The sequence below is a fragment of the Aedes albopictus genome, chromosome 3 (genome assembly GCF_035046485.1).
Source record: "Aedes albopictus strain Foshan chromosome 3, AalbF5, whole genome shotgun sequence".
Classification (NCBI taxonomy): Eukaryota; Metazoa; Arthropoda; class Insecta; order Diptera; family Culicidae; genus Aedes; species Aedes albopictus.
This window is the reverse complement of record NC_085138.1, coordinates 232582123-232589911: the sequence shown is the minus strand read 5'-3', so window position 1 is coordinate 232589911 and position 7789 is coordinate 232582123. Positions and strand designations below refer to the sequence as shown.

At 37.9% G+C, this 7789-nt stretch overlaps 1 protein-coding gene across 2 annotated transcripts in view; it reads left to right on the top strand.

The window, feature by feature from the left end:
• The window catches only part of LOC109405861 (uncharacterized), a 606986-nt gene that overhangs the window by 175292 nt on the left and 423905 nt on the right, over positions 1–7789 (top strand). The window lies entirely within an intron of this gene.

Genomic DNA, 7789 nt, shown 5'->3' with positions numbered 1-7789 from the left:
ACATCCGGAATAATCAAGGATAGCACACTAAGATCAACTGTTGCGATACAAGTAGTTTCAAAAATATAAGATTTTTTTCAAGGATTCTTCCCATGATTCCTTCAGGAATTTCTCCGTGGATTTCTTCTGAAATTCCTTCATTGGTTTCTTTTGGGATCCCTTCCGTCATTTTTCAGGTATTCATCCCAAGATTCATTGAACGATTTCTTTGGGATTCTTCCTGATTTCCCTCTAGCATTTCATCCCGAGATTTATCAATAGATTTCTCCTGGAATTTCTTCAGGGATCCCTTCTGATTGTTTTTCAGGAATTCAGGGATCTGGTATTCATCCACTATTTTTTTTCCAGAATTCCAATATTAGTTCCTTTTGGTATTCCTCCAATGATTCTTCTATGAAGTCAGTTCAGGGGGGCCACGGTGTTACCAAAATAAAGTTAAATTTGTAGTTTGTGCAAATTATACCAATTTTTAATTTTGTAACTATGTTTTGCGTTGTTTTTCTATAACGGTAATCAGTAACACGTGAAAAGAAGAGTTGGTTACAAACCAGTGATTTCCAACGTGGGCAGAAATCGGGGCGAAGGGGCGAAAATACTGCAAATGCGGAGATTTTTTTCAGTAGTTTCAAGAAACATGTAGATATTTTATTCATTCATAAATATAACATTCCCAAATAGGTATTTGTAGGATTTTCTTTTCTTCATGATCAAAAAAATGGTTGTTCAAAAAATCTCAGAAATCTACACAATCTCGAAATTGTTACATGTTTTACTGAAATTGTAAAAGCTGGAGAGTGTTTTTTGCTGACTTGATAAGAAAATGTTGTTTTATATTCATAGGCGGATCGTTCAGATCAAATGTATTGATTGAAATACTCCATTTTTGGTAAAATTCACCATCCTAAAAAAGAAATAAAAATCGTCAAACTTGTCAAGTTTCAGAATAAGTTTAGAAACTTAATAAGTTTGGAGAATTACAAATTATACTTATCTTTAGGAGTGGTTTGGAAGACACAAAAATTTCATTTTTTTAGTGTTAATCAACCCCCTAACCGCCACCCTTAAGAGCCACAATCGGGTTTTTAAATTTAAAAAAATGTATTCATTTTTTGTTTTTATACGAAAGAGCACCTTTTTCTGAGACACCATGATTTTTTTCAGATTTTTAGAACTTTATTTTGATACCTAAAATCAGTTTCAAAGAGATTTTTCGAAATCACCTTTTGACAGCTGGGCAACTGTTTGACATCTCCGCCCAGTACAAAATGCAACGAGGGCCCTTAGAGGGGTGAGTCGACAAATCGCTCCCATACAAACTTCAAATTGATATTTAAATAGGTTCCCGGGCACCAAAATTCATGAAAATTTGGATTTCGGCTTAGTTTGGCATGCAGATTCAGAATATGGAGTTATCTCAACACCCCTAAAGAAGCCAATTGGAGGAACAAATTTACTGAAAATTTCAGCTTTCAAAAGAAAAAAAATTTGGCTGCGCCGACTACGACTCATATTGAATGTACATGGTATCGTTGTTTATGAAATGTGAGTGTTAAATAAAATAAAAGTAACATTGATCGTCGAAAATCCCTCTCATAGTAAATTTGTAACTGTACTAAAAAAACACGGTTTCATTTATTTGATTCATATTAAAAAAAAATAATGGGGCACCAGATGTTTTGACAGTTTCTAAAGGGGGTCGCTATCTCTAAAAGGTTGGAAACCCAGAGATTTCTCTTGTGATTCCTTCAGGATTCTTTCGGAGATCTCTCCAGGAATAATTTGAGGGATTCTTCTACTATATTCAGAGGGATTCCTTCCAGCATCATTCAAGGTATTTTTTCTGAAATTTATTTCGGAATTCCTCCAGGGATTTCTCTTTAGATTCTTTACACGATTTTTTCAGGAATCTTTTCGGGTTTCCTTCGTGGATTCCTCTCAAAATTCTCTACCAGATTTCTCATGGGATTCCCTCAAAATTCTGGCGGGGACTCGTCTTGAGATTCTTTCACAGATTGCTGCCGAAATTTGTTCAAGGGTTTCTACCGGGATTCCTACGAGATTTTTTCAGGGATTCCTTCAGAAATTCTTTTCGATGGGTTTTCCTGGATATTCCGGAATTTGAGTGTTGTCTTGTATTTGGATCACAATGTCGCAGCTGGGAATTGAACTAATGACTGTCCGCTTATTAAGCGAACAGGTGATCCTTTCGACCACGATGCCATGGCATCATAACAATTTTAACATTTCCGTTTGAAACTCCGAATTGGCCTTCGACTATATAATTTTGATATCAGCCATTCCATAGAAAAACGATGTAGTGCAACTCTGATTGTTGCATTAGAGCGAATCGCCTCTCTTCCCTCTGATCAATATTTCATTTTTACGGATAGTCTCAGTTCAATTGAGGCTATTCGCTCAATGAGGCCGGTGAAGCACTCCCCGTATTTCCTGAGCGAAATTCGATCAATTTTGAGTGCTTTATCGTATCAAGCATATAATATCACCTTGGTTTGGGTCCCTTCGCATTGCTCGATACCGGGTAATGAGAAAGCGGACTCGCTCGCCAAGGTGGGCGCTATGGAAGGCGATGTTTATGACCGTCATATCGCCTTTAATGAATTTTTTTCGATTGCTCGTCAGCATGCCTTGGTCAGTTGGCAACAAAAATGGGATGCAGGGGAATTGGGCAGGTGGTTACATTCAATTCTCCCACAGGTATCGAAGACGGCGTGGTTCAAGGGGTTGGACATGGGTCGAGATTTTATCAAGACAATGTGTCGACTTATGTCCAATCACTACTCTCTGGGCTCGCACTTCTATCAAATAGGGCTCACAGATAGCAATCGCTGTAGCTGTGGTGTAGGCTATCAAGATATCAACCATGTTGTGTGGGAATGCCCCGAATACGGTATTGCCAGATCCGATTTATGTGCATCCCTCAGGGCCCGAGGGAAACCAGAAAAGGAAGACATTAGAGATGTGTTGGGTAAACTTGATCTTGAGTACATGAAGCTTGTGTACGACTTCTTGAAACAAGCTGAAGTTTTCGTTTGATACCCCCGTCTTGTTGATGCACTTGTCCACCTCGTGTCTACGTTTGATACCCAAACCTGTTGTTCCACTTGTCCACCTTGTGTCCCTCCGAAAATCGTTTGTTTGTATCGTTACAGGTTGTTTGTCCACTCTACGTTCGACCAGCAGCAATACACCACGCCATGCTGCCACGTGTCAACGAAAAGCCCCCATCATCCTATCCTTTCCTCGAATACTTTTGTTCCCCCTAACCTCGACCAAACCGCGAGTTTTACGGTTTCCCAAAACTAACATAGTAAACACATAAGTAAACACATAGTAAAAAGTTTTAACTGAATTCGGCTCCGTTATGCCTGTTGGCGCATGAGCCTTAAATAAATGATTAAGTAAAAAAAAAAAAACTGATTGTTGTGAAATTTGGTGGGTTCGTAGTTCGTCGAAAATAATAAGACCTGTATTTATTTTATTTCGTCATTAGGGTGACCAATTTTCAGATGTGGTGGTCCTAAAAATCACGTTTTACTAAAAAATTTCTAAAAATCATAACTTTTGAACCAGTTAATTGATTTTAAACTTCTTTTTTTTGAAAGCTATTGAATTCTAGTTTTCAGGAAAAATGCGGTGAATGATCCAAATTGTGCAAAAAATATGCAAATATATTTGTTTTTTTTTTACGTTTTCAAGATATCGGAACCAGAGGGGTACCTTGTTTTATATTTTTAACAGAAAATTCAGGAAATTTGGCGTAACATATCAAAAATTCAGAAATGTATGTTTTTCAGTTTTTGAGATATGAATATTTTTTGAATTATTTTCAAAAAATCATACCTCAAAAACTAAAAAACATACATCTCTGTTTTTTTGATATGTTACGCCAAACTTTCTGAGTTTTTTTTTATAAAAATATTAAATCGGGGTACCTCTTTGGACCCGAGATCATGAAAACGTAAAAAAAACTAATATATATGCATATTTCTTACATAAAAACGCAATATGGCCCATTCAACGTATTTTTCCTGAAAACTAGAATTCAATAGCTTTCAAACAAAAAAAAAACCCTAATTAATCCACCTAGTGGTTATAGCGCCTTTCTCGTGCCTTCGAAACCCCATTTCAATAAAACTCAATTGAAATGTTGTTGTATATCGCACTTTCATACAATTAACAGAAATCCATTTCAAGATACCAGAAATCATATCGTTCATCGGGCTTTCAATGTTTGAGCCTTAAACTCTCAAGAAAAAGATCCTATCTTGAATTTGAAGCCGCCATTTAGGATTTAAGATTGCCAGCTTGGATGTTCTGGTCGCCATTTTTGGCGTCCAGGCATCTTCCCTACGAGAAATATGCTTCATTAAACAGCGGCCATCTTGAATCTGGACCCGCTATCTTAGATTTTGGACCACCATCTTGGATATTCTAGTCGCCATTTTTGGAATCCAGACATCATCCCCATACCAAATGTACCAATAATGGATTGTTTCAGGCCCTAGAACTCCATTGAACAGTCGCCATCTTAAATTTGGAGCTGCCATCTTAAATTTGTGATCGCCATCTTGGATATTCTGGTCGGCCTTTTTGGACTCCGGACATCTTCCTCGTTTCAAATATACTCATAATTGCATGGTTTTAGAGCCTATAACTTCATTAAACAGCCGTTAGAGCCTAAATCTCCATCAAACAGCCGACATCTTGAAACTGAATCCGTCATCTTGGATTTTAGATCGCCATCTTGTACATTCTGGTCGTCATTTTTTTACTTCGGACATCTTCCCCATATCCAAATATACCCATATTGCATGGTTCTTTAAACAGACGCCATCTTGAATTTGAAGCCACCATCTTGGATTTTAGACCGCCATCTTGGATATTCTAGTCGCCATTTTAGGAGTCCAGACATCTTCTCCATATCAACTATTCCCATATAGCATGCTTTTAGAGCCTAAATCTCCATAAAACAGCCGCTATCTTGGATTTTAAACCGCCATCTTGAATTATGGGCCGACATCGTGGAGCTCCTGGTCTCCAGTGTTGATTTCCGCACAAAACTCGTCAACCATGGTAAAGGTTACAAAAATCGCCGCAGTTTGATGTTTAATGATGGGGCTAGTTCAGTTTTATATACGGCCAGTCCTACCGGTGCTGGTCCGGATCGACGGAAAGGGCCATAACTCCGGAACGCCTTGGCCGACCTGGTCCATTTTTGATAGCAAACAATTCCGGTTCGATTCAAGCTATAATCCGAAAAATCGGCCAATGGGAAGTTCCTTAAAAGTGAATGAATTAATTTTGCGCTCATACATACATACCTACACACATACATACTTAATCTCAATTCGTCGAACTGAGTTGATTGGTATATGCGACTAAATCCTAACAGCCTTTTTTTTTCTTCGAAAAATCGTTTTTTGAGTGAACATATAGTTTTTAGTACACTAAGTGTATGCCAAACACTACTTTCGAGCTGGCTAAAATATAAACGACTCATAAAAAAGTGATCATTTTCCATAACAAAATCAGAAATTGCCAATAAATAAGTAGGGGTGGGAGCAATAATAAACTATAAAATTTCCATGAACAAATCAAAAAGTGCCTAAGTAAATCAAAACTTCCCATAAATAATTGATTTTCGAGCAATCAAATATGTCAGAATTTCCACAAATAAATCAACAATTGCAATAAAAAACTATATTTTTTCCAACAAAAAAGTTTAAATTTTCCATAAATAAATCGGATCATTCCATAAATAATTTAAACATTCCCAATTGAAAAACATCAAAAAAGCAATTGGAAATTTAGCAATAAATACGAAATAATGAGAAAAATAAAAGTACCGACCGAGCCATGCGGCGAAGCCGCATAGAGGATTGAGGAACTGAGGCCGCCGAAGTTTCCGAAAGCCGATGCGCCATAACTGCGTCGATTCGGTTTTAGGCAATCCACAGATACAAGAATTTGCCCGGTATAATGCGAACAGAGATGTTATGCTTTTTTAAAGTCCGACGAGCGTTAGCGAGTTCGGACAGCAAGCGATTGTCTTTTAAATTGCACAATAGTTTCAGTTTTCTATCATAGTTCTATGATGTAGTATGCTCGAAATTTTTTGTTGGAAAAAATATAGTTTTTTATTGCAATTGTTGATTTATTTGTGGAAATTCTGACATTTTTTATTGCTCGAAAATTAATTATTTATGGAAAGTTTTGATTTATTTATGAGCTTTTTTAATTGTTTATGGAACTTTTATAGTTTATTATTGCTTCTACCCCTATTTATTTATTGGCAATTTTCGAATTATTTATGGAAAATTTTTAATTTATTATGGGACGATTAATTGGCTGCCAATCTAACCAAACCAATAGATTCCAAGATCTTTTTTGGTAGAAAATTTAATAATCATTCAAATGCGATATGTTTCAACATTTTCAAGTTATAGCCGGTTTGAGGCAATCAAAATTAAAAACATGTAAAGTTCAATTACTACGTAACGGTTGAGATTTGACCTTATGCGTAAAACATTTTTTTACCAATCTGAACCTGTTTGCTTGCTAACGTTCATAAGGTTATCGAAAAATCCGAGCTTTGCTGTGTCGCATTGGTTCAGTTCAATTTTATATTTGGCTGCTTTCGGAGGGACACCCGGAACTGGATACAGCACTACCGACTGTCCCTAATGCGGTCCTAACCTATTTCCTTGATAACATCAGGTTATCAGAAAAGTCGTTAATTGTGGTATCACATGCATGGGTTTGGTACTCTTTTATATTTGGCCACATCCGTCGGGACTCCCGGAACCGGTTCCGGACAACTACCTGTTCAGATATGGTCTGATACTGTTTTCCTGCTAACCGTTCATCAGGTTATCAAAAATGCTGCTGTTTGATGTGTCGCATGCATGGGTTTGGTTCACTTTTATATTTGACCATTTTTGCGAGACACCAGGAACTGGTTCCGGAATACAACCGGCAGTCCCGTATGTGATCTGAGCTTGCTTCCATAATAATCAGCCATCAGGTTATTGGAAAAGCCGTGATTTGATGTGTCGCATGCATGGTTTGGTTCACTTTTACATTTGGCCACTTCCGGTGGGACATCTGGAACCGGTTCCGGAACACTACCGGTTCAGATATGGTCTGATATTGTTTTCCTGCAATCCGTTTATCAGGTTATCGAAAATGCCGCTGTTTGATGTGTCGCATGCATGGGTTATGTTCAATTTGATATTTGGTCACTTCCGGCAGGACACCCAGAACCGGTTCCGGAACACTACCGGTTTAGATATGGTCTGAGACTATTCTCCTGCTTCCCGTTCATCAGATAACCGTAAATGCGGTGGTTTGATGGGTCGCATTCATGGGTTTGGTGCATTTTCATGTCTGGCCCCTTCCAGGGGTACCGATCCGGAACACCTAAATGGCCATAACTCCGGAACGGCTGAACCAATCCGAACCATATTCAATAGGAAACAATGGGACCAGATACCGCGTCCAATGAACCATTGGTCATTAAAATCGGTTGAAGTTTACTGCCAAAAACTGATGTGAGTTTATTTGTACACACACATACACACACACACACACATACACACATACACACACACACAGACATCACCTCAATTCGTCGAGCTGAGTCGATTGGTATATGTGACTCGACCCTCCGGGCCTTCTATCAAAAAGTCATTTTTGGAGTGAACATATAGCCTTTCCAGTACACTTAGTGTACGAGACAGGCAAAAATGGCAATTTCCTCGAATAGTAC